Here is a 7,712-nt window from a genome sequence, read left to right as displayed (position 1 = left end):
GTCAATGAGCACACGGTATTTTGTTGAAGGGGATATATTGGATAGTAAGGAAAGCTCATACGAAAAAGTAAATAACATACACTTACCTATAATGATATAATCCTTTACAACGGCTGCTATTTTATCAACGAATCACTTAATATCGACAAAATCCGAAATTATAAAAAAAAATAATAAATATCACACTTAAAGATGAACTGAAAACAATACAAGTTAATCACAAATCTAATCAACTAAAATGGATTAAAACTGGAAAAAGGCGTGGCTCAGGGATTCACTTACTCCTTTTGTATTTCTCATTATATCAGATTTCAAGAGCATGAAACTACTGTTTCGTTCGCGGATTGCGTTTCATTACCTTACAACACCGTCTCTCTTTTGATCAGTTCTGTTTAGCATTTAGCTAAATGTAGAAAAAAATTAAAAAAAAGACATATTTTGTTAATGGTTGGTAAGTAGTTGTTGATTAGTAAAGCTTTCACGTAAACGCATCATTTGACAAAAGCAAAATTCTGAAACTTGGGGTACCTTTACATTATTGTTTTTTTTTTTTTTACTGAAGTGACAAACAGTATTTCAAAACAATTATTCCTTTCATAGGGGTGATATTTTTTTTTTCTATTTACAAAGTTTCATATTCCATCCATTACCTACTTTCATTTGATGTCTAACACTCCCTAAAAGCTTTAAACACCCTTTGAAATTCTTGATTCTTTGTTTGAAACCCGCATCCAAAAATGTCACAGATGCTTTCATTTCGACCAAATGTTTAACTTCGTTTGACCACAATTTTCAGATGCTTTACTCTACACTAAATCATTAATGTCTGCCATGAACTTGGTCTCACAAGAGAAAATTCAGGTGGGAATTCAGGACCATAAAGCAATACAACGAACGTGCCAGTTTCAAAAGTATATCTCATACACTAAAAGTTGTCATTTCTTCCGATTCGTCTTTCTTGTATAGTGGAACATAAACAAACATATATGAGACTTACTGTATGTAATTCTGTGTAGATAGAAACATCTTTCTAGCATGATATAATGAAAAGTCAAATAAGTCATCGACAATCATGGTTTATTTTACTTTCCTAGTTATTAACGTACCTTACTTTTTGCTTTTTTAAAATTTATTTTTGATAAATAATCAAACAACTGTAAACTTGGCAATAACATCTAAAGCTAACAACATATATTGGATTCATAACGAACAATATTTGAATATTGTCAAATAAAGAAAGCCAAAGTTTAATGGGAAACAAGAGAAAAATTATTTGGCCTTTCATTAAACAAGATGAACAAAATTCGTTTAACATCTTATATGAAAACTTGGTTCTGGTTTATATATAAATCTACCAGGTAGCCAAAATATAAATCGAAATGATGTTGCCTAGAGAGTGAATCGAGAACTTTTCGTCAACATCATTACTGACTATTAAACCTAACGCCAAAAATAAAGGTAAAATACACCGTCTCGTTTGCTCAACGTCTGGCGGCCCAGGACTAAAGCATTCGGAGCATTTGAAAATTCTTTGCAAGATGTAACACAGTTCACTTAGCAACAGAGAAATGTTCTTTCATTAAAACTCAAGACATTCCTGCTCTAATCTCTTCGACTCAATGTCGATATACACGAAATAATAAAGCTCTATTTTGTGTACCCATCCTCATGATTCAGGAAAAGCTTCAGCATCAAATGAAAAAGAAAATCGATTTCGCAACTGATCAGAATGTTTTCTCATTCCTAGATCTTGTGAGAGAGAGAGAGAGAGAGAGAGAGAGAGAGAGAGAGAGAGAGAGAGAGAGAGAGAGAGAGAGAGATGACACAAGCATAAAAAATACCAGTTATTGAAGCGCAGAAAGCATTAACAAAATCATAGGCCAAAATAAAAACACAAGTCACAACTCCACAAATAAAAGATAACACAGTGAAATGATAAATTTAATCTTACAGACTATTATATAACAATGAAATATACGATTATGGCGCCAATATTTACTTCTCATATTTTCTGAGGAAATATGAGAAGGTTATATATATACATATATATTATATTTATATATTGTATATATACCTGAGTGCGTGTGCGCGTGTATCCGTTCGCGCTCATGTATATATAAAACTCACGGAAATACGTGGTTTAGACGCATAAAAAAAGAGAGAAAAAAAGGGAACACCTTGTGCATCCATTACCCGTGTAGTCAATTTTCAAGACATTGTAAACAGGACGGATAGAGTTATGAAAATTTTATAAAACTTATAATAGAGTATTATTATCATTATCATTTGCTAAGCTACAGCCCTGGTTGGAAAAAAACAGAATGCTATAAGCCCGATGGCTCCAACAGGGAAAATAGCCCAGTGAGGAAAGGAAATAAGGAAAAGCTAAAAGAGACGTTTAAGAGCAATAATAGCATTAAAGCAAATCTTTCATATATAAAATATAAAAACTTGAAAATAACAGGATAAAAACTTCAAAATAACAAAAAGGAAGAGAAACAAGATAGAATAGTGTGCCTGAGTGTACCCTCATGCAAGAGGTCTCTATCCCAAGACAGTGGCAGACCATAGTACAGTGGCTGTGGAACTACCCAAATCTAGAGAACAATAGTTTGAATTTGGTATGTCCTCCTAGAAGAGCAGCTTACCATAGCTAAAGAGTCTCTTCTACCCTTAGAAGAGATAAGTACCCACTGAACAATTACAGTGCAGTAGTTAACCTCTTGAGAGAGGAATGGCTTTGTAATTTCAGTGTTGGCAAGCGTATGAGGAAAGATGAGAATGTGTAAAGAATAGGCCAGACTATTCTATGTATGTGTCGGTAAAGATGAAATGAGTCGTAGCCAGAGAGAGGGATCCAATCCAGTACTGTCAGGCCAGTCAAGGTCCCAATAACACTTTAGCGGTAGTAGTAGTGAAAAAAAAAAAAAAAAAAAAAAAAAACTTACAGCCATTTGCAGAACAAAACAGACAACTGTATGATACGAGGGCAAATCTCATTAAGGAAACAAAAAATTAACTAAGCCTTTGATGGTAGTCACGGAGGACAAGAAACATTTCAGAAAAAGTATACTCTACCTTCTCACATATGGTCAATTTTCTTTTCAATGCAGAGCTACATGCAATTAGAATATACCATCGAAGATATGCCAGAACGACAAATAGAAAGAAGGGTATATATGAAGGGATTACTTAACCAGGACTCCTTTATGGAAGTTAAGTATGGATGTTGGACAACATGAAAGGAAAATGTTAGAGCTGGTTGACTAAACTGTCTGCATAGCAAATGTAGTGTAAAAAGAATCGATAAAGTGAGAAATCTTGGGTTACAAAGGAGTAAAATGGTTAGCAACGGTGAAAGGATGAATCAGGATAATTTGAGGTTATTCAGTCATGTGAAAGGTACGAAAGGAAGGCCTAGAAAGGGATGGGTAGATGGTGCTCAAAATTAATTAGAAAGAGAGAGCCTTGATAACTAGGGAGCCCAGTCAGTCTACTGCGGTGCAGCATACTGCTAATAAATATTCCATTCAAGTGTAAAAGGGGACCAATGTTGCAAAAGTGATTACTCAGGAGGTTCATGCCCTACCGGATGAAAATAATTGATAACATAAGAATCTCGTTGAATCAGGTTTCCTAATGATGCAAAAGTAAAATTACAAAAATATGTATGGCGTGGAAAAAAACTTGCAAAACCTATACAACATTTATAGAAATAAAGAAATATATAGATCTCACATATGACAGGAGATATGACCTTCTTTAAAAAATATGGTCAATGTTACAACATGATCAATGTCACATCATGGATTCCTTACTTATCGTATTGACACTGAATATTTTCATTAAATGATAATGGCCCTGTGGTAGGGGTGTACAAATGCTACTGCCATATTTCCTACGTGTCATAGAAAGTGACTAAAAGGACAGTTTCTGCCTTGCAGTTGGACTATTCATTCCAAGGCTAGGCCTACTGCCAAGAACTATGAATACTGCTGCCTTGCAGTTAGACTATATTCAAATAACTGTGGTTGATGACTGCAAAAGCATGATCTCATAAAACTCCTCTGCCAAATTATGAACAATGCCTGATGCTATTAGAAATGTGGATGCGGCTAGGGCATCCCCTATAAGCGACACACATCAGGATCACCCTACTGGCCTGATAAATGGATAAGAAGTACCGCAGGGTTCATGACTGCTGCCAAAGAAGCTAGAGACAGAATGGGAAAAAAGAGCGGGTATTCTGGAATGTTGGTATATTAACGGCAAGATTGAGGTAGATAGTGGATGTGCTGGAGAGGCGGAAGATAGATGTCTTGTGTGTGCAGGAGACTATATGGAAAGGAAATGAAACAAGACAGATAGGAAATGGGTATACGATTTATTACAGTGGGTCACGAGAGGGAAGAACTGGAGTTGGGGTCATAATAGGTATTAACTAGAAAGAAAAAGTGGTACAATTAAAGAAAATAAATGATAGGCTTTTAAAGATCCAAGTGAAAATAGGGGATCAGATCATAAACATAATTAGAGCATATACCAATCAGATGGGTTGTCAAAAAAGTCAAAAGAATATTATTTAGACAAGAGTTTGATGCAGCTATTAGAACAGTGAAAGAGAGTCGATGCTAATCATTGCAGCAGACATGAATGACAGAGGGGGGAAGAGAAGGGATGGATATGAGGAGATACATGGTGGTTTGGAACTAGAAATGCGGATGGGTAGTATGTATTAGAGATGGCCCAGAGTTTGAATTGGCATGTATAAACCACTGGTTTCAGATGATGGATAAGCTTCTGATAACTTATGAAATTGGAGGAGTGGAAAGCCCAGCAAATAAATTACATGAAGACTAGAGAAGCAGTAGAAAAATGTCATGGACTGTAAGTGATTTTGGGAGTAGCATGGAGAATTAAAGTTTGGGACCCTAAAGAAGAAATGTTTGAGCAATTTAGGAGGATTGTGAGAGAGACTGGACTGGATAACAGAGTTAAACATATCTGGGTGGGTATGAAAGAAATATGTGTAGGGGAAACAGAGTAATTAGTGGGATGAACCAGTGGTGATTGGACAGGGAGATGCAAGAATCAGTTAAAATAAAATCAAGAGCCTTTAAGGACTGGGAAGTAAGACGGGCACATGGAGCGAAGGAATGGTATAGAGAAGAGGAAAAAGATTCTAGGAGAAAAGTATAACTATGCAGGGAGTGGTAGAGCAATTAAATGAAAGGCTAGAAACAAAGGAGGAAGAAAAGAGTATCCATAAGTTTTCAAATTTGAGGAAAAGGCAAAGACAGGATTTGAGGCAACTGGTAGTCATCAGGAATAGAGATGGAAATATATTGCAAAGGGATGATGATATTAAGAGGAGATGGAGGGAATATTTTGAGCAACTATTCAATACTGAAAATGAAAGACGAGCTAAGAGAAGCATAAAAGATGGATGGGCCAGTGATCGAGATAGAGAATACTGAAATGAAGTGAGCATTGAGTAAAATGAAGAATGGTAAAGCACAACGTCCATCAGAGCTTCAAATTTAAATGGTCAAGATACTAACTACAGAGGGGGAAATATGGATGCTGGATTTATTGAGAGCAATATGGGAAGAGGTAATAATGCTTAAAGATTGGGAGGAGAGTCTATATATATATATATATATATATATATATATATATATATATATATATATATATATATATATATATATTTAAGCAGCAAGGGAATCAAACTAACAGAGCATGCTTTGAAATTTTCAGAGAGGGTACTAGATGACAGATTGAGAGATTGTAAAGATTGGGAAAAAGCATTATGGATTTATGAAAGTGAGAGGGATTGTGGATCCAATCTTTATAGTAAGACAGTTACATGAAAAGAAACAAGATGCTCTTCTGTCCTTTTGTAGATTTTGAGAGGCTTGTGATAGAATATCTAAGAGAAATTATGTTTTGGTGCTTAAGGAAGCAGAGTCACAGGGAAGTTACTCCAAATGGTAGAGATGATATACAAAACAATATGGACCAAAGTAATAACAGCTGATTGAGAAAATGAAACCTTTGAAGTTAATGTTAGATTACACCAGGAGTCTGCATTAAGCCTGTTTTTATTTGTGCTGGTCTCGAATGTGTAAATGAAGAGATCAGAAATGAAGAGTTGTGGGAGATGCTATTTGCTGTTGATTTGGTGATTACTGCTCAAAATGAGGAAGAATTACTGAAATGGATGGTAGAGGGAATATAGACCTTGGAAAGGGGTAGCCTAGCCTAAGAGTAAATGTGGATAAGACTGAAGATATGGTAAGCAGTAAGGAAAGTAGGAACAGGATAGCCATACATGAAAGTAGAAGCTAAGTTACAAAACAGGTAAAACAATTTAGATATTTGGGATCTACTATAAGTTAGGAGGGAGGATGTGAGGCTGAATTGAGACTAGGATAAAAGCAGCAAGGGAAATTAGAGGAGGTAGCAGGAGTGGCATGTGATAAGAAAATCCCAGTCAAGCTTGAAATCAAGATCTATAGCACAGTAATAAGACATATGTTACTGTATGGATCAGAAACTTAGGTCTTAAGACAAAAAGAAGAAGCAAGGTTTGAGAAAACAGAGATGAGAATGCAGAGGTGAATTATGGGAATATCACTGCTTAAATGATTGGAAAATGATGATAAAAGATTGGCAGGTGTAGTAAAGATTACAGACATGATTAAAGTGTCATGACTGAGATGGTGTGGTCACGAGTTAAGGATGGATAGTGGGGAGAGAGTGAGGAGCGTTTGGGAGGAACCTATTTGGGGGGGGGGGGGAAGATCAAGACGGGGACTGAGAATTAGATGGCGAATTAAGGTGAAGGATGATATGGAGATAGAGGTTTGGTGTAAGAGGATGCCTTTGATATAAGGCATTGGAGAGCGCGCATTAGGTAACCGACCACTTAATGTAAGGGTGACGGTAGGAAAGATTTTCATTAAATAATAAAGAAAGAGGACAGAGACAAATTAATATTGTGGCACCGAATAGCAAATCTCAAAATCCGGTATATTTCAAATATCTGATAACTGATTAATCATGGCCAAAGATAGACCAAGAGCAGATAGTTAACTTAATCTTTGAATGGAACTTAAGGTGTTGTGTGAACCAAAGAAAAAAAATTTAATCCAATAAATTTATCTAAGTATAGAATATAACACAAAATAATTTAAATATTTTTGCAAAGCAAATATGATTAACATCATACAGATAAGAAATCAAGTACAAAATGCTAAACAAGAATTGCATCAGATTCAGAACGATCATGGTTTAATTTTGACTCTTACTTGCTTCCGTCTTATTTGCCATTTTAGTAAATTATTTAGTCTTTCTACTTACATGAAGGAGGGAAGTATGCAGGACCTATGTTATGGAACTTGTGCTATGTGACTCTTTCCAGGGGCTGCTACAGATTAATTTTTGAAGTTTCTTCATTCAACATACTTTTTTCCCAGTCGATAGATATAAATTAAGTCGTAAATACAGCTCTCAATGTCAGGGCAAACTTTACGTATTTATGTATATAATAGAGTAATAGAAAAAAATTATTAAATCAATGATCAGGAAAATAATTAATTAGTTAATTTGCCTCATTACACTAAGTCAGGATGGCCGAGCGGTCCAAGGCGCTGCGTTCAGGTCGCAGTCCGGTCTTCCGGGCGTGGGTTCGAATCCCACTCCTGACA

General features: G+C 35.6%; 1 non-coding gene across 1 annotated transcript; it reads left to right on the top strand.

Annotated features, from left to right (window-relative positions):
* Positions 1–7,628: 7,628 nt before the first annotated feature.
* On the top strand, positions 7,629–7,712 carry TRNAL-CAG (transfer RNA leucine (anticodon CAG)). Its single transcript has one exon. It is a non-coding gene; the product is annotated as a tRNA-Leu (tRNA).

This window comes from Palaemon carinicauda, chromosome 1 (assembly GCF_036898095.1).
Source record: "Palaemon carinicauda isolate YSFRI2023 chromosome 1, ASM3689809v2, whole genome shotgun sequence".
NCBI classification, from domain to species: domain Eukaryota; kingdom Metazoa; phylum Arthropoda; class Malacostraca; order Decapoda; family Palaemonidae; genus Palaemon; species Palaemon carinicauda.
Note: the sequence above shows the minus strand (reverse complement) of the source record. Positions and strands in the feature narration are given on the sequence as shown.